Source organism: Artibeus jamaicensis, unplaced genomic scaffold (genome assembly GCF_021234435.1).
Source record: "Artibeus jamaicensis isolate MK-2021 breed Jamaican fruit bat unplaced genomic scaffold, CSHL_Jam_final contig_241, whole genome shotgun sequence".
Taxonomy (NCBI): Eukaryota; Metazoa; Chordata; class Mammalia; order Chiroptera; family Phyllostomidae; genus Artibeus; species Artibeus jamaicensis.
This window is the reverse complement of record NW_026521509.1, coordinates 6,613,065-6,633,081: the sequence shown is the minus strand read 5'-3', so window position 1 is coordinate 6,633,081 and position 20,017 is coordinate 6,613,065.

The following is a 20,017-nucleotide window of genomic DNA, read 5'->3' as shown; positions in this document are numbered from 1 at the left end:
CCCATTTCAATCATCACCTAGTCTTAGGGAAAAATTAATGTTTTAAGTAAATATTTCACATAACCTGAAAAGCTTTACATTGTGTAAAGTCAGCCCATCTCTTCAGCCTTAAAAATAATATGACTTCCACTGAACTCTACAGAACTCAGCCATGCAGGGTTTTCACTTTTCCTAATTTCCTGGGCCTTCTCCTACTATACAGCCTTACCAATACTATTATGACCTCAGCCTAGAATGGTTCTTCCCCCTACGTGTAGTTAATGTCTGCTCATCCGTCAGGTCTTAGATTGTGTCACTTTCATGGAAACAAACTTTCTTACCCTACAATTAAAAATACATTACTTTGTCATAACACCAGCTTTAAGTCCTTCATAATACTCATCTCAGGTTGTCATTGTTTATTCACAGATGCAATTATTTGAGTAAGGGCTCTCTCCCTGACACATTACTCTGCACTGTAAGCCTTTTGACTTTACCTCCGCATTGTTAACTCCAGCGTCTAATACAGAATTTGTAATATATGCATACTCAGTGAATATTGTGACACAACTTAATGAATGTTTAATATAGAATGTTTCTTTTTTAAGTGAGATATAATCGACGTATATTAATATCAGGTGTATAACATAATGATTTGATATTTGTAAATTCTGAAATGTTGGCTTGTTATTCCTTTTCCCTCTTAAGAAAAAGTTCAAGTAACATGCTAAAAGGACTGCAATCCCATTTTTAATGTATGATGAATAATAAGGTCAAAATGATGTACCTGGCGAAACTGCAATGAAAATATCTCACAGCATTTTGGTTATGTGATTTGAACACTTCCTTCCACTTTTGAAATATAGTGATAGACATTTTCTTGGGTTTTATTAGATGACCTGTTTTTTTGTGTACAATATTACCTATTGATCTTTGTGAGACAAAAACCATAGCACCTGGTATATGTGAATTTTAAGATAATGTTATAGATCCTCATCATGGCTAGATTAAGATATGTGCATGTACACACACAGATAAACACACACGCACTACCCAGGGAAATATCCCAGCACTAATTCCACATGAAAGGAATAGAGTTTTTTGTTTCTAATTTTCTAGGGGATAAGCACCTGTTCTCTTGCTGACTTTATTGGAAAAGACAAGAAAAACAGAGATTTCTCCAACTGTGAGTGAACAAATTCTCATTCGGGTAAGATGCGTGTACATCAACGAGGTGATCTTGTTAACTGAAACTAACTGTTATGTCTTAGGTCCTCATGTGCTAGGTCTTTTTATGTTTCGATTGCTGTAAAAGGGGTCATCATTTTCTGACTTTTGAATAGGTTTTGTTGTGCCCATCGGGAATTTGAAAATCAAGAAATCATTTACTCTGTAAGGAATTCTAGCTTTTGCACTGTTACTATCCAACTTCCCACATTATCTTACAAAAGTATTTTATATTCTTTGTGTACTTGTTTTCCTAACCAATAAATTTAAATGGCTCTTCACATGATCTCTGAGGGCCTATTCAGGTTGAATAATCTACAAATTATAAGCACTTTTATTATTATTATGTGTGCTTTTGGTTCTTTATCATGGCCATTCTTAAAATTAGACTGAATTATCCAGTAACTTAGTTTATTTTTTATTTGATATTATATTGCAATTGCTTATAAGCTGATATGTATAGCCATATTCAATTGGAAAGTATTTCCTTGGGTTATTTTAGTTTTGGTAGAGTTTTTTTATACCATTGAGTATTGAGAAAGGTAAAGATTATAATAGTCAAATTTGAAAATATATTATAAAATAGGTTACAATGTTACCCAGAGTTAAGGGAAATATACTTTATTTCAACATTGGAAGATAGACAAATTAAAGAAGCAAATTCTCTATCACTTGGTTTTATCTTCTTATAGAAATACAATTTGGCCCTGGCAGGTGTGGCTCAGTGGATTGAGTGCCACTCTATGAATGAAGAGGTCACCAGTTTGATTTCCAGTCAGGGCACATGCCTGTACTGCAGACCAGGTCCCTAGTTGGGGGCGAGAGAGGGGCAACTGATTCATGTCTCTCTCACACATTAATGTTTTTCTTCCTCCCTTTCTCCCTCCCTTCGCCTCTCTCTCTCTCTCTCTAAAAATAAATAAATAAAATCTTAAAAAGAAACAGAATTTGTATTGTGTCTATTTACCACCCACAGTCAAGTCTCCTTCTGTTACTACACAGAGGATGCATTATAGAATTATATACCTAAAACTTTTATGATTTTATTTAACCAATGTCACCTCAATAAATTTAATTAAAAAAAATTAAAAAACAGAATTTAAGTTGTTGCTTATCCTAGGTGGGCTGTTACAAAATATAACAATGACTTGGCTGGTGTAGCTCAGTGGATTGAGCGTGGGCCTGCGAACCACAGGATCGCTGTTCGATTCCCAGTCAGGGCACATGCCTGGGTTGCAGGCCAGTTCCCAGAAGGGGACTCACAAGAGGCAACCATACATCGATATTTCTCTCCCTCTCTCCTTCCCTTCCCATCTAAAGATAAATAAATAAAATCTTTAAAAAATATACAACAATGAAAGTATTGAAATATAGATAATATTAAGAGTGATTTCAAGATACTCTCAGATTTATTAATATTGAGAAAAATCTGGGAATTTTAATCAAAGAACATTGAGTATCTACCTTATGTATGTGTATCATTAAGACTGATTCACCCCTGGCTGGTGTAGCTCAGTGGATTGAGCGCGGGCCTGCGAACCAGACAATCGCGGTTCAACTCCCAGTCAGGGCACATGCCTGGGTTGCAGACCAGTTCCCTGCAGGCCAGTTCCCAGCAGGGGATGCACAAAAGGCAACCATACATTGATGTTTCTCTCCCTCTCTCCTTCCCTTCCCCTCTAAAGATAAATAAATAAAATCTTTTAAAAAAACGACTGATTCAGCTCTTTACATGCTTCAAATATTGATTGCTCAAGTTGCAAAATAGAATATTGGAATTTTTATTAAAATTGATTAAAATTTTGCCCTGGCTAGTGTGGCTCAGTGGATTGTGCGAGGGCCTGTGAACCAAAGGGTCGCTGGTTTGATTTCAAGTCAGGGCACTTGCCTAGGTTGTGGGCCAGGTCCTCGGTAGGGGGGGCACATGAGAGTAAATGACACACTGATGTTTCTTTCCCTCTCTTCCTCCTTTTCCCTCTCTAAAAGTAAATGAAATCTTAAAAAATATCTATAATTGAATGAATTTTTTAGGTTCTTTTTGGGGAAATTCATATTTTTCCTTCTTCCCTACCATATGAATCATTTTTAAAGATTGCATAATATGCCCTGGCTGGAGTAGCTCAGTGGACTGAGCGTGGGCCTGCGAACCAAGGGATCGCGGTTTGATTCCCAGTCAGGGCACATGCCTGGGTTGCAGACCAGTTCCCTGCAGGCCAGTTCCTAGCAGGGGACCCACGAGAGGTAACTGTACATTGATATTTCTCTCCCTCTCTCCTTCCCTTCCACTCTAAAGATAAATAAATAAAATCTAAAAAAAAGATTGCATAATATATATATTATATTGACAACAAATGATTTATTTAACCAATTCAATAGACTATATTAAACTTTTCTTTTTCCAGCTTTTTAATTTTAGAAATGTCGAAAATAGTTCAATCAATACATATATGATCCTTATCTGGATTCATTATTTTGCCACCTACCCCTCTTTCCCACCTACCCCTCTTTCCCACCATTGATCCAACCTTCTTTTTTATAAATCTCTTAATAAAAAGGTCCTTATTTCCTCCCAGGCATTTTACTCATGACGTTTCTCTAATATGCAATGATTATTTTTTCCATATGTACTCCCTTTTCTTTGAGGTCAGCCCACAACACACATTTTTATATAAACCTTCTATAACTCCATCTTTCCCTACTTCTTCTCTAAGTTTGCCTTTTCTTGTTGCATTTATACATAAACATGTGCCAAGTATGAATTATATTATGAAGTACATGCCTTGATCTCTACCCACTTATTAAAGTCTTGCCTCTCCAATATGGTTCTAAGTCCTTCAAGGGTAGGGGTTATATCTTTTATATTTTTTGTTTTCCTCAGTGTACCAAGCCCAGATCTTTGCTAGATGACTTAATCTCTCATATAATATCAATCAATATGTGTATTTTAAATATTAAATAGTGTCTGATGCTAGAGATACTGCAAGTTTTCTCACATATATAGATGCTCCTTTTGATTTCACCCTGAAAACAGTTCAGAATCAAGAAATAAGCAAGTCAGATAAAATCAACACTTTTGAAGGGGCCTTTAAATGGGTCCTTTTATTTGGAAGTAAATTGAACAGATTCCTTGTATATACTTTATATTTGGAAGTATGTTTTATTCTTTTACAGCTCTTTGATCATTTGCTGGCTGGCATAGAAAACATATCAGGACACTGGGGACAATATTACTGGAAAGACAAGTGAGGATTTGCCAAAAGTATGCCTGTGTACATGTGTAGAAAAAAGAAAATGAGCCCGTTTCTCATTCTGTAAGTTTCTTTTGGGAATAGTAGAGCTTTATTCATCTACATGTCATAAAAAAGATGACAGCTTAAAAACAAAGGTAGAAATCTTTTCTTTGCTTTTCCTTACCATGAGAGACATGACTGACATGAAGTCCAAACCCCCAAACTAAGCATTATGTCATAAAGTTTTCAGATCATTTCTTTCTTTTGGGAATATTATACATAATTCCAGACAAAGGAATTTTATATTAGATCACATTATATCCTAATGAAAGCTTCTAATAACTTGACACTTAAAAAAAATCCAAACATTTCTTACTATTATTACTTTTTAATCTTCACCCAAGGATATGTTTTTTTTTTCATTGATTTTATAGAGAAAGGAAAGAAGAAAGAAACATCGGTGTAAGAGAGAAACATTGATAGGTTGCCTCCTGTACATGCCCCAGGTGGGTATTAAACCTGCAATCCAGGGAATCAAACCCACAGCCTTTTGGTGTAAGGGACACTTTAATCAAACAAGCCACAAGGCCAGGGCAAAAATACCCGAATTTTTAACATTGGTTTATAAATCTGGCTACTATTAGCTTTCCTACCTCATCTCATATTATTCTCCTTCCATATAGTACACTGTAGCCATGTTGTTCTTCTCTATTCAACACATTAAGTTTAGCACTTTTCTATCTTAAAGGCTTTGCATAATCTATCTTCTGCCTGGAATGCTTTTCTACCTGGTATTTGCATGCCTAGTACCTTCTTGTCATTTGTCTCAGCTTAAATTTCATCCCCTGAAAGAGTTCTTCCCTCACTACTCAACCATTCCTTATTATATGAAAGTATTGCAATTATCTAAATAAAATTAATTTCTGATAGTTTAACATTTCAGTTTATCTATTGTTTGTTATTTTCACTTTAAAATATAACATACAGTACATGTCATTACTTTATTCTATGATTCTCTCCACCTGAAATAATAGTGGCAAGAGGGCAGAGACCCCTGACTTTACTGGTAAATTCTAACTGCAGCTCTTTGAAGGATTCCATTATAGGTGCCTAATACATACTTTTATTTTTTTAATTAAAGATATTTATTTATTTTTAGAGAGGGAAAGGCAGGGAGAAAGAGAGGGAGACAAACTACAACGTATGGTTACCCCTTCCATACCCGCAGCTGGGGACCTGGCCTGCCATCCAGGCATGTGCCCTGACTAGGAATCACACCAGCAACCATTTGGTTAACAGGACAGTGCTCAATGCACTGAGCCATTCCAGCCAGGGCCTAATACATATTTTTAAATAAATACATGGATGACTGTATGAATACAAAAGGGACTTTTAAAAATGTTAATATTAAATCTAGTTCCCAATTTCAAATCCAAATGTTTGAATTATTTTAAATTAAAATGTACTCCTAAGTGCCCTGGTAGCAATACATATTAAAACCTGCTACTCCAGCCTAGATTCTTTGCAGGACGCATGATAAAACCAGATCCAGCTTTAGCAGAAAAGGTGGGGCACATGTGCTAGGGTTGATACTTCATAGACATCCTCCCAGGAGAGGTGTCTTCCAAGATGAAGTTAAAGTCAGAGGACCAAGAGAAATTATGATAGTGGTCTCCCCTAAAGCAAGTTTATTTTTAACTCTCATAAACAATAGATTCTGTTCTTTTACTTATATATACAAAGGTATAACAAAAATAGGTCTTTTATACATTTTTTGGTATTTTTCCACTCACATAATCATAAAGCCTTTTTATTTATTTATTTTTATTGTTAGTGTTGACACTATTATGGATATTCCCCACTTCCCTGCTTTGTCCCATTCCACCCTCTTCCCACCTCCCCTACCCTGGCCTTTGGGTGCTCTCTTTTAATGATAAGGAAACAGCCATGTCTGGTGTGGCTCAGTGGATTGAGTGCTGGACTGCAAAGCAAATGGTCACTGGTTTCATTCCCGGTCAGGGCCTGTGCCTGGGTTGAGGGCAAGGTCCCCAGTAGGGGGCGTGGGAGAGTCAACCACACATTGATATTTCTCTTCCTCTCTCCCTGCCTTGACCTCTCTTTAAAAATAAATAAAATCTTTTAAAAAAGGAAGAATACACCATGAATGGGAATATGTATTTACACTTACTTCTTTGACTTTTCTGATAAGGCAAAAAGCAAAACAAGCAAATGTTTTTATGATAAAACATTTGAATGAATTACCTGGATTTGGGTTTAAGTATGTTTTATGTGTTTTCACACACTGACTTTGTCTGTGGAGGAGCTACACACAGACTTTGAAAACTGTGTTGTTGCAGAGATTGGGGTCATCTTTTTTCCTTCTTCCCCTCGTCCTTCTACATTCTATACAAATATCGTTCTCTTTTAAAATAGTCTTTACAAGCCCCATAAATTTCTGGGTCTGTTTTAATAGATAAAAATTGCTATTAAATATTCTAGAGGTTTATTTTGTTGTTGTGTTTTTTTCTGAGCCTGCTACTACTCCCTGGTTTTATTCCTGAGCTAATTTCAGGTTGAAAACTTGGAGCCAAGGTGGCCTTAGTCTATTGGAGTATCACAGTATGCCTTACATTATGCAAACATTTTTTTCCCAGAATAGACCCAATAGTCTTTCAGATGACAGTGCAGATTTTTAAAAATGTGGACTTACTGACCATGAATCTGTATTTAATTGAACATTTTCACTTAGGTGTTGTTAAACTGTAGTTTGACATGGTTTGTTTTTCATTTTGTGAATTTATTATGCAAGTTTAAATTTTGTTTGTCTGAAGAAAATATTCAACAGAAATGTTGCATTCCTTTCCCCAACCACTGAAATAAACTGCACAAAAACCCTCTTCTTTTATGGACTTATCTGACATATAGACCCTTCATGGCCAATATTTCTGTCTTTAGTGCAAGGTCCTTTCTTTGTTTGATTTTATTTTTTAAGCTGTCTGTTTCCTTTGGCCTGGTTGATGCTAGTGGGATAAAACTAAAGGTTTGATTTCATCATAAGCACATACTTGAAATTAAATAAGAATCTATACCCTACATTAATTTTTCCATTTAGACAAAGTACATTCACAATAGACAGTGGTAAACCAGTTCTGGGATCTTCTGACAAACTGTAAAAGTACTAAAACATGTCAGTAATTTCTTAAAAATTTTATTTTATTTCCTTCTTGAATAGGAATATTTCAGTGGCAGGTATCTGCAAAAGATTTTGCTCAGAGAATATGATCAGCCCCGATCAAGCACTGTGCCCCTTTATGAAAAGCCTGGCAGAAAACATGCCACTGAGCTGGCAGAAGCAGACCAGTCAATATATACACCATCTAATGCACCTCTGCCATTAGTGTGCGTATTCAGGCTTGTGTGTATGTTATAATTTGTTTAGTGAGATGTCATAGAACAGTTACAGAATTACTCAAAGTTCCTTTTCTTTAAAGCACAGTTTGTTTTTCTTTGTGTCTCCTAGAAAAAAATGAAGATCAATAACTTTTTTCGAGTATCATATCCTGCATTGTTTAGCATAGAATGGTGAACAGAGCTTGATGGGATAAATAATGTGTATGAAACTTTAGGTTCTAAAAGTTTCAAAAGGTTATCTATCTTCCAGGAAGTACATTTGTATTTACTTTTCATTTTGAGACTCACGTTAGGTAAAATAATTTATCGTTAAGTTTTGTTGATTAAGGACTGAACTCAATGTTAAAAGGTGTTCATTTTGTACTTGCTCAGAAGAATCAATACAGAAAATATATCTAAGCTGGAAATTTTCTTGCTTTACGATTTTAGGAAGTTGTCAGGAGAAAGTGGGGAAATCTTTAAAAGGAGGTGACCTTTTGGTTAAACTTTTAGAGAATGTTTTTAATCCTGCAAGTATAAATCATTTTAACTGGAGTGAAGTAATTATAGTTGCATATTTAGCAGAGGACAGAGGGTAAACTAACATCACAGGATGCATCTTTCTCAACCACCAGTGCCTGTTTTGACAGTACATTTCACCAAAGGGCAGCTGTTTTCTCTATTCTATGTTCAAAAATCAATGTCTAAAATTTAACCCTTGTTTCATTGTTAGTAATTGGTTAGAACAATATGCAGCCCTTAAAGTGATAGAGTTATACACAGTATGTATTGACATGGAACTATAGCCAGGACACAATATTGAGTGGAATAAGAAGCTTGAAAAACAGAAAGTATATCATGATCATTTTTTTGTAGAAAATGTAATTTATATACATTTATACATATATCATTCATATGTATATAAAAATTCAGACATTAATAGTTAAATATGGTTATCTCTGAGAGATTGATTTTTGTATTATTCTTTATATTTTGATGTGTTTTATTATATACATCTATTAATTTTATAACCAGAAAAACTGTAAAGGCATTTAGAAAGAGAAATTGTCACAATCTAAAGCAAAACAGAGTTTAAGGTAAGAACAAACAAAAACCATCTGAAAGTCAACAATATCACATTGGGTATCATTTGGATTCCAATTTACTTAAGTTAAGGGATGCCTTTTCAAGAATAAGTTAGCAAATAAACATTGATAAAAGATATCAAAATATATTACAAAATATTTTTAGTTTTAAGACGCTATTAATAAAAATAGAGCATGTTTTCATTGTTGAGTTTTTGACTTGCCTTTTTAAAGTGAACAAAATGGTGTTGGGAGAGCTAGACAGCTACCTCCAAAAAAAAATTAAACTTGAGCACCAACTTACACCATACACCAAAATAAATCCAAGCTGGATAAAAGAGTTAAATGTAACTCATAACACCATAGAAGTCCTACAGGAGAACATAGGCAGGAAAATCTCAGATATTCCACAGAGCAATATTTTCCCTGATATATCCTCTAGAACAAGGGACATACAGGAAAGAATAAACAAGTGGAACTTCATTGAAATAAAGACCTACACGGCTAAAAAAACAGCAGTAAAATGGAAAGAGAATCAACTATATTAGAGAACATATTTGCCAATGGTACCTTGGACAAGGGTTTGGATTTCCAAAATATACAAAGAACTCACATGACTCCACTCCAGGAAGACAAAAACCCAATAAAAAATGGGCAAAGTACTAGAATAGACACTTCTCCAAGGAGGACATACAGAGGGCCCAGAGACATATGAAAAGATGCTCAGCATCACTAGCCATCAGAAAGATGCAAATCAGAGAGATGCAAAACCACAATGAGATGCCACCTTACATGCTCAGAATGACTACCATCAATAAATCAACAAAGAACAAGTATTGGAGAGTATGTGCAGTAAAGGGAACCCTTGTGCGCTGTTGGTGGGAATGCGGACTGGTGTATCCACTATGAAAAACAGTATAGAATTTTCTAGGAAAACTAAAAATTGAACTGCCTTTTGACCAAGCAATTCCACTGCTGGAATTATACCCCAAGAACCCTGAAACACCAGTCCAAAATAACCTATGTACCCCAATGTTCATAGCAGCACGATTTACAATAGCCAAGTGCTGAAAGCAATCTAAGTGCCCGTCAATAAATGAGTAGATCAAAAAAACTATGGTACATTTACATGACAAAATACTACATAGCAGAAAGAAAAAAGGAGCTCCTACCCTTTGCAACAGCATGAATGGAACTGGAGAGCATTATGATAAATGAAATGAGCCAGGCTTTGAAAGACAAATACCATATGATCTCACCTTCAACTGAAACCTAATCAACAAAATAAACAAGCAAGCAAAATATAACCAGAGATACTAAAATTAAGAACATACTGACAGCAACCAGAGGGGAGGTGGGAGGGGATAATGGGAAGGAAGGAGGATGGGTTTTCAGGAACATGTATAAAGGACACTTGGACAAAACCAAAGAGAGGTAGCATCAAGGGTGGGGAGTGGGGATGGCTGGGGTGGAGAAGAATAGTCAGTGTAAAATGGAGACAACTGTACTTGAACAACCATTAAATAAAAAATAAAATAAAATAAAAAGAATCCATAGCTAAATAAATAAATAAATAAATAAATAAATAAATAAATAAAGTGAACAGTAAAAACTCCTGGGTTCCTTTCTGATATGTCAAATGGGTCCTCCACATTTGGAAATGGCTAGCTAGGGTGAAAGAAACATAGATGGGTAACAATTTTATACTATAAACCTTTGGATATATTTAGGAATAATATTATCACTGATATTTTTTGTTGATCAAACCATATCTATATAATTAGAACATAATGGAGAGCTCAATATGAATTTGCTGTATTTGAGAAATATATATATAATAATTTTGATTAATTCAGAATTCTAAACATGAATTCCATTTTATTTAAATCACATAGATCAGCCCTGGCTGGTGTGGTTCAGTGGACTGAGTGCCAATCTATGAACCAAGGGGTTGCCGGTTGGATCCCCAGTGAGGACACATGCATGGGTTGTGGACCAGATCCTCAGTAGGGGGTGAGCGAGAGACAATCACATATTGATGTTTCTCTCTCTCCTTTTACTGTCTAAAAATAAATAAATAAAATCTTCTTAAAAAATTTAAAGCCACTTTGTACACATTAGGACAGCTATTATTAATAGGTACCCTAATATTATTATTAGTCACTAATAGATACTATTTTTGCACTTCCTGGCCTACAATTATTTTCCTTTTTTTTTTCCAATAATAGCTGCCCTATTATTAATGATAGGCGCCAAGTCACCAGTAGAGGGAGCAACCACACACTCATATTTCTCTCCCTCTCTCCCTCCCTTCCCCTTTCTAAAAATAAATAAAACCTTTCAAATAAAAAGCAAATACCGTATGACTCCACATATTAGTCTTTCAGGGCACCTTTGTAAATGCCTCTATTCACTGATATATTAGCTTTAATGGATGTGTTTATGCATTGAATGACTTCTTAAAAATTCATTTACTTTTCTTTTTGCAGTCACAGCCATTTAACAATTAAGTCAGCCCTATCCCCAGCACCTCTGGATCAAGACTTAATGCATAACATTCAAGAAATATTGACTACTGACCTTTTTAAAATTAAAAAAGTGGTAAGTTTGTTCAGTACATTTTACTATATTAGCCACACAAATGGAATGAAGGTAATTATTTTGTTTTATATCATTCCAAATGAACCTTACCTGCTACATGTGCCACCAAATTATTGTTGAGATGAAATGATAAATCAGTCTTTAAGTCACACTCAGACTTATTTATATGAAAGCACTTTAACATTTTCTATTTAATTGCCAGTGTAGGGCATTACATGATGCCCAAGGGCATGAAAAGTGATGACGTTTTCTTAAGTATACATTTTTTTACAGTAACCCCTATTATATTTAACACATTATAAAACTTGGTTATTTTATTTATTCTTTTTGGTTAGTAGAGAGCTGCCAAATTTCAAATTTAAAAAATTTATACTATGATAAAATATACCTAATACATCTCGATCAAAGAGTATACAATATTTATTTAATAATTCTTAACTCTGGCCCTGGCCAGTGTGACTCAATTGGTTGGAGTGTCTTCCTGTAAACTGAAAAGTCACAGATTCAATTCATGGTGAGGACAAATGTCTAAGTTATGAGTTTAGTCTCTGGATGGGGCAATGTACAAGAGGCAACTAATCAATGTTTCTCCCTCACATCAGGGGTTCTCTCCTCTCCCTTCCTCTTTTTCTAAAATCAATACTCATGTCCTTGGGTGAGAATTAAAAAATAATAATACTGGTAATTCTTAATTCTGGAAACTCCTAAGAACATTAGAATCTTATTAGAATTTTAATCTTTCTCCATTCACTGAAAAAAATCATCTTCAAATGAGTAGATGCAAATCTCATTTTGAAATTTAAAAATTTACTTTTATGTTATAAACAGCTTGACTTAAACTTGTAGATTTATAAGCCTTTGTTGTTAAAATAATTTTTGCTTGTGTGCATTTTATAATCAAGTGTAAATAAATGCAATAAAAATGACAGTTAACATAAATGTTTAACAGCCTGTGTGGTAGTGTGTTGAATCACAGAGTTACTGTGTGATAAAGAGAGTTTCAGAATATAAGTCAATAGACATAAAAATCACTTTAAGCTCTTGAGAAAAACTCTGGAAAATAATTATCATAATAAGCATCTAATATTAAATGAATATTACTTTTTAATGCAAATTTACAAGATCTAAATTATTTTCTCAAGAATGTAATATTTTTGTTTCCTAGTTTCTCATTTATAAATACTACTCCTTTCATTAGTGTGTAATTATAACAATTTAAACTGTTTTGAACACATGTCTACATTCCCCATTGTCTTTTTTTTTTTAAAGAATTGAGTGTGCTTTTCTAAATGATACTGTAACCATGCAGCATGGGGTCTGTCCACTTGTTGCCATGTATGTGCATAGTATGATAATTCGTGAAAAACAAAATAAGTTTTTATTAACATGGTTCCCAATTTGAGGTAGCTTTAGAGCATTCCTGTTTTGAGCTCTTTTCTTCTGGAAGACACAGAACCTCCCTTGCTCCCAAGAAGATTACAACCAAAAGCCACACCCAGAGGTTCCCCCATTATTGCTTATCTGTCTTTTTTGGAGCTTATGTCAGCCTTGCAGACAGGTCTCCATACTGCCTGGGGTGTGCGTTTGTGGGTTTCAGAGCAGCTTCCTCTCTCTGGGCCTGTGGTGTGCTGCCAGATCACTCTACATAGTTGTGCAGGGGAAGCTCCACCTGCGAGAAACTTTTCAAGCTCATGCCTCCATGTGCTGCTCCCAGTATAACAGGGTGCAGCCATGTGGCCCCCCCAAAGAGGGATTTGTAATGGGGTCCAGAACTCAGGGTGTCCAGTAAATATTCAAAAAATATAGGATGTCCTATCTCCCATGAGTCTGAGCTGGGGGATGGGACACATGGAGCAGGGCCACTGAGAGCTTTTTTGCATAGCAAGTTTTGCAACTAACTTTAGGCATGGCCATTTAATACATCTATAATTTTTAGCTGGTTTCATGGATATGTTAAATAGCTGTGGCCATGCTTTCAGCCAGGAAGATGGGAATGACTTCCACGCAGGATGCAACTGGGAGGCAGCATCCCTGTTTACAGCACCTGTGTGAGAACTTAGAGAAAGGGGACCATGAGACTTTGGCGAGAGAAAGGTTGGGGCCACTCAGCTTTGGCGAGTAAGAGAGAACCACGTGGCTTTGGGGCTCCCTTTGCCATACAGCTTAGGAAGCTGGAAAGCAAGATGTAGCAGCGATGCAGAGCTCTCTCTTTGCAGTTTGGAAGAATGCAGGAGAGACACTGTGGGGAGGAAAGGGGTGAAAGGACTCTCACTGGCCGGCCATGAGAAGGGGACACGTGGGTTTGGACTAAGATCTGGAGATCGCAGCGTGACAGGGCTGATGGTGCTGGGAACCGAGGGAGGCCTGCCAGCCGAGCACGGATTACTGGGAAGAACCAGGGGCTACCTGAGCCAGACTTCTATTTATTTTCCTGAGATACGGTACCCTGGACTGGGCAAAGAGGGGGATGAGGGACTGTGTGTTTGTGGGTGTTTTAAGGGACTTTGGGATCTTAATGAAGACATTAAGTCATTACTCTAAGTCTGTATACATTTTGAATAAATAATTCCTTTCCCTTTCACCAATCTCTGGCATTGAGAGATATTATTCCCTGGTGGTGGGCAAGGTAAACCTAGTACTGGGAGATAGTAGAAGGGGGGGTTGGGTTGTACACTCGGTAATAGTATTTTGTTCCCCCCCACAAAGGTCCATTCTGCAACACCAGGGCTAGAGAGAAGAAGCAATCTAGAACATGTGTGCTGTGCGGCACTGAGTCGTAGCATCCCAAGGGCCGGCATGCCCTTGGAGGCATGCATTCCAGTGTGGGGCCCTGCCTCAGGGAGCTGGCTTCCAACCTTGTAGGCCCTAAGCCCCAGGTTGGTCAGGCATCTGTTGCTCCTGCTCATGCAAGGCAAAAGCAATAGCTCAAGTCAAGATAACAAGAATGTGAACTGCAGAAGTTCACATGCTTTTAAGTCCTCTTCCAGATTGTCATGCACTCCAGAAGCCAGTGGGAGTGTCCAGCTTTCCAACCAATGAGGGCCAGTAATGTCCATATTTGCCTTTGCTCCTCTTCTATCCACCATGTTGAGCAAGGGGTAAAGTCTCTAATCACACATGCTCTGTACAAGCTTCCTTCTGCTGAGTCAAGAGTTGCTCAGCTGCCTTGGGGAGCAACACATGTTGGTTTGTTTACAGTGATAGTTGCCTTTGTTTACAGTTTGTCTTGAGCAATTCTTCTGTTCTGGTGACACTTCTCCTGGTGGGACGGAGAGCAGCCTGTTGTGCTGAACAGGGATCTTCCCCATTCTCCAGTGATCTCAGGTCCAACCTATGCCATTACAGTTTCATGCAAAAATAAAAAGGCAAAGTCTGGTTGGGAGGTATAAAAAAACAAATTATTTAAGTAAAATCAGAGTTTGGAGAAAGAAAGTTTTTTGTTAGGGGAACTAATATTCGAATCTATCTTAAGAGAGCCCAAAATTCAGGGGTTTTATATATCAAGGGGAAGGAGGAAGAGTGAGATAAAGAAGTATGTGGGACCACTACACAGCCAGGTGCTGAGGAGGAGTCCCAGTAAAACCTCAAAATTTCTCATCCTTTTGTTTTTGGTCCTCCAGCACTGATTCAGAGTCTGGTTGTGCAGTGAGTACTTTGTGACAAAGGGGCTGCTCAAGCCTCAAGCAGACTTCCTGTGGTTAATTAGCATATGTATAGCAGGAGCTATTAGCCAGCTTGAAGGCCATCAGAAAGAGCAAGCATTTCACTTACAGGAGTAATAAAGAAAGTTAGCCTTTATTGGACATTTATTATATGTCAAGTATTGTGCTAATGCATCTAGAAACTTTTCCATTTCACTTAGGATACCCAATTTATTGAGGTACAATTATTCATAGTATTTTCTTTTAATCCCTTCAAATTATGAGAAGCTGGTAGTAGCATCAGCAATTCATTTCTGTTATCAGTTCTTCGCATCTTCTCTATTCTGTCAGTCGAGCTAATAATTTGTTAATGTTTTTCATTAAAATTTTATTTCTATTATATTTTTATTCTCTCATTTATCTACATTCTAATCTTTATTGTTTCTCTTCTTCCAAACCTTTGTATTCAGTTTGTTCTTCTGCTAATTCTTTAAGGTGTGAGGTTAGGTCTCACGGCATCTTTATGATCTTTCAGATATTTCAGATAAATATTTTGATGCTGGAGGCTCACAGAAAGGGAAGCCTCAACCCTGGGCAGCATCCTGTCTCTTTCTGTGCAAGAAAGAATTAGAGATCAAAACAAAGATTCAGTAAAAGGCAGAGGTTTTTTTAACGTGAAAGTACACACTCAGGTAAGTGCAGGCAAACTTGAGAAGTGAGATGCCCCAAAAGGTTTTGGGGGTAGCCTTACATTTGGCATTATTGGGGAGAAACTCACAAAGGGATGGATCTGGGCAGAGGGGAGGTGGAGCAGGTGAGGCACCTGTTTCCAATGGGGCAGTTTTTCTTTATTTGGGCCTTTTGGAGCTGTCATAGCATTGGTGCTTAATGGGCTTTGCTCTATCTGCTATGCTAATGATATTATAATGGGCAATAGGTCACCTTTTGGTCAGGGTAACTGGCCTAGCTGGATAGAACTAGACCTGGTTTGTGTCCATGGCTTCCTTGTGGTAATGTAGACAGACAGACATAAGCAGAGTGGGAATGATAGGCCAAGTCCAGAATGTCACTAGGACAGAAAGGCCCAGGTGCCTAGCAATGGGCAAAACTGAGAAAACAATTATCGTATGTAGGGGACCTCGTCCCCAGGGCGACTTTTCCTCCCCTAGGATATCACTGATCATTTGCTTAAGATGGTCTCCCAACTTTTCCACCCCTGGCATGTCCCTGGTTATGTGGTAGACACCCTTAGAGAAGGAACAGGGGGCGGGAGACAAGCCACCTTCGACAGACTCCCATACAAGGACCGGAGATGATGGGACAGGCCCCGATAGGTCAGCTTAACCAAGGAAGTAATTGGCTTCTTCCAGCCAGGAAAAGCACCTTTGCCAACACCCTGGGACAGCTCTTTCAGCTGCCTCCTGGCTTCTTTTCTTTTGAGTGTACTTTGCCTTTGCTTGCTGAATAAATTTTCTCTTATGATTTGAGTGCTTTGGCTCTCAAATCTTTTCTTGACCAAACTCAAGAACAGAGGTCTAAATTTGCTGGCAGCACTCGTAAGCTTTTTTCCTCTTACAAAACTGTCTTCCTATGGAGGGAAGGAATTAGCAAGCACTGGTAGCCACAGTGTACTTCTTCATTGATTAGGAGCAGCCTGAGGTAAGTGTGGTCTTAGAGTTCATGGGGTTGGGAGTGAAACTATGATCTTCGTTTCAGGTTCTTTTGAAAAACATATGAGTGGCACATCTCCACTACATTTTACCTCTTATGTTTTACATTTCTGTTGGTACACATATGTTCACGAAGCATCTTCTTCAAGGTTCCTATGGGCCTCGATTCCTTTGGAGAAACCTAGAGGAAATGATTAGTGGAACAAATTACTTTTCTCATCGTAGTATCTGTTGTCAGTCTACAACTGGTACTCATCTCCCACTTAAATTCTTAATTTTAGTTCCTGAATTCTTTATAGTATCAGTAGATCTTGATAGCTTGCTGAGTCATGTGACCCAAGCTTAATTCCTAAGGTGATCGAATCCTTAATTCCCCTTTTAGGTTAGAATTGCTGCAGGTGACAAAATATGCAGGGAAGTACCGACAGGTGATCAAATGCATCACCTAAGTTCCACACATTTTTCTTTTTGTAGCCATTGTATAAAAGGAGCTCAATGCTTTCCTTATTATCAGGGTTAGTAACCCTTGACATAGTGTCAAGTCCTCATCTACTGGTGCCTGGACCCAAAAATCTCAAATATCCCAGTTGGCAGTTGTATCTTTTAGTTCAGCAGGACCATTTCTATAATCCATTAAACACAAGGATACCTAATTATACAGATTACAGAGATGCAAGGACAGAAATACAAAGTCCACTAGTGGGTTATTTAGAGTGTTAGTAAGTGGGGCCATTTTTATTTCATTCTTTGCTTCTCAGATCCATGTTTCATTCCTGTTGAGGGCATTGTAACATACAAAGTTTTCTGAATTAATGCATGTACTTGATCCGAAAGTAAGAAATATGTAGATCACTGCCTTCAAACTATCCCTTTACCTGTACCTTAAGTTGGTCATTCCAACATTCTGCACTGCTGGCTGGTCCTTAGGTTGTACAGTGTGTTACTACCAGCATACACCATGCTTGTGAATCCACTGACACCTCACATCAGATATTCATTCAGCTTCCAAACAGTGTTGTTATTTGAGGTCCTGTGGGCAGGAAAAGATAAAGGGGTAACAAAGATCCAACACAGTCAGCTGACTACTAAGACACTGAGTGATCTCTTTGAATAATAATATATTATTAGGGGCACGGTGTTTATTTTGTTGCCAGCTAGTTGAACATTAACTAGAAGTAACTCAATAAGATGGAGTCCATGCTGTTCAGCCTATGTATACCCTCCATCTCCAACACTTTGCCATTCTATTCATGTGCCCATAGTGCCAGTTCTGGGGCACTCGAACAACTGAGTCTGAGTAATGCCAACTGACCAAGTCATGTCACCTTCGCATTAGGTATATGCCTTTTCTATGTGAATACTTTGTGCTGGACATTAGCATATGATGGAAGAATCTCTTCCAATTGTGCCTACTCCTATACATCTATACACATGCCTCTACCCCAGAGTTCCTTGTCTTCAATCTTTCAGTTCGTTTCATTTCAGGCTCCTGATTAGTTGGGTGGGCCATTGTCCATTGCTTAGAAATATGTATGTTTTCACTTTGGGCTACTTCAACTGCCATATAAGTTAGATGACCAGGCACCATTTACAGTAGGGTTTTCTGTTGTCTGGTGATGACTTTACTCAATTTTTCTGTCTGAAAATATCTGCATAGTTTAACAACTAAAAACATATACTTTTTCTTGGAAGATACACAAAATATTTATGCCATCTGTGTGACTTATTAGGACATGCTGCCTTTAGGCTTACTCCTAGTCCATGGTGGAGAATGGTGAGGTACTGATGACAATTCATTCTTCCTCAACACAGTGTTCTCACTCTGTAAAGTGGTATCTCATTGTGGTTTTAATTTGCATCTCTTAGATGGCTAGTGATGCTGAGCATCCTTTCATGTCTATGGGCCCTTTGTATGTCTGCCTTAGAGGACGTCTGTTCAGGTCCTTTGCCCATTTTTAATTGGGATTGTCTGTCTTTCTGGAGTGGAATTGTGTGAATTCTTTATGTATTTTGAAGATCAGACTCTTGTCTGAGGTACCATTGGCAAATATTTTCCCATATGGTTGGTTCCCTTTTCATTTTACTGATGTTTTCTTTAGACGTGTAGGTCTTTATTTTGATGAAGTTCCATTTGTTTATTCTTTCTTTTATGTCCCTTGCTCTAGAGGATATATCAGTGTAAGTATTGCTGTGTGGAATATCTGAGATTTTCCTGCCTATGTTCTCCTCTAGGACTTTTATGGTGCTGTGACTTATATTTAAGTGTTTTTTACATCTTGAGTTTATTTTGGTATATTGTGAATTTGGTGCTCGAGTTTCATTTTTTGAATGTAATTGTCCAGATCTCCCAATACCATTTGTTGAAGAGGCTACTTTTACTACATTTTATGCTTCTACCCCTTTTGTTGATTATTAGTTGAACATAGAGACATGTGGGCATGGAAGAGGCAGCCACACATTGATGTTTTCCTCCCTCTTTCTTCCTCCCTTCCCCTCTCTCTAAACATAAATACATAAAATCTTTATCCATTTGTTTATTTTGTAGAGGTGTTTGAAAATTCTACACCTTGATTATGGATGTATCAGTTTTAAACTTTTTTTCTATTAGTTTTATCTTTTTTATATTTTGAGGTTCTATTATCAATTGTAAAAATATTGCCTGGTTATTCTTTTTTACATTTGTCTTTAATTTTATAAACTATGTTTGTTCTTATTATAGCTATTTTACTTTAAGTTTGATTTTGTCTGTTTTGTAAGCTTTTAAGATTATTTCCTCAACTGTTATATACTGGATGCATCTGTATATGGATTTGTCCCTATATTGCTTGGTATATAAAGTCTATTTCAAGTCTGAGAACTTATGTCTATTCAATATTGAAATAATTTTAACTCTTATCTCCTCAAATATCACTTTATTTATTATTTCCTTATTGTATTCTCCTGTAACTACTATTAAATCTATACTGGTACCCTTCAGTCAATCATCTTTTTAAAACCACTTTTAATGTATCCCATGACATTTTTTCTCTATTCTGTACTGTGGATGAATTACTCAATACTATTTTCTAACTTTTCTCATTCTCTCTTCAAGATCTAACCAAAAGTTTATCCTGTCCAGTAATACTTTTATTTTAACTACTGAGGTTTTCTTTTTAAAATTTTGTAATAGGTTGGTATTCATAGTCATTTTTTTG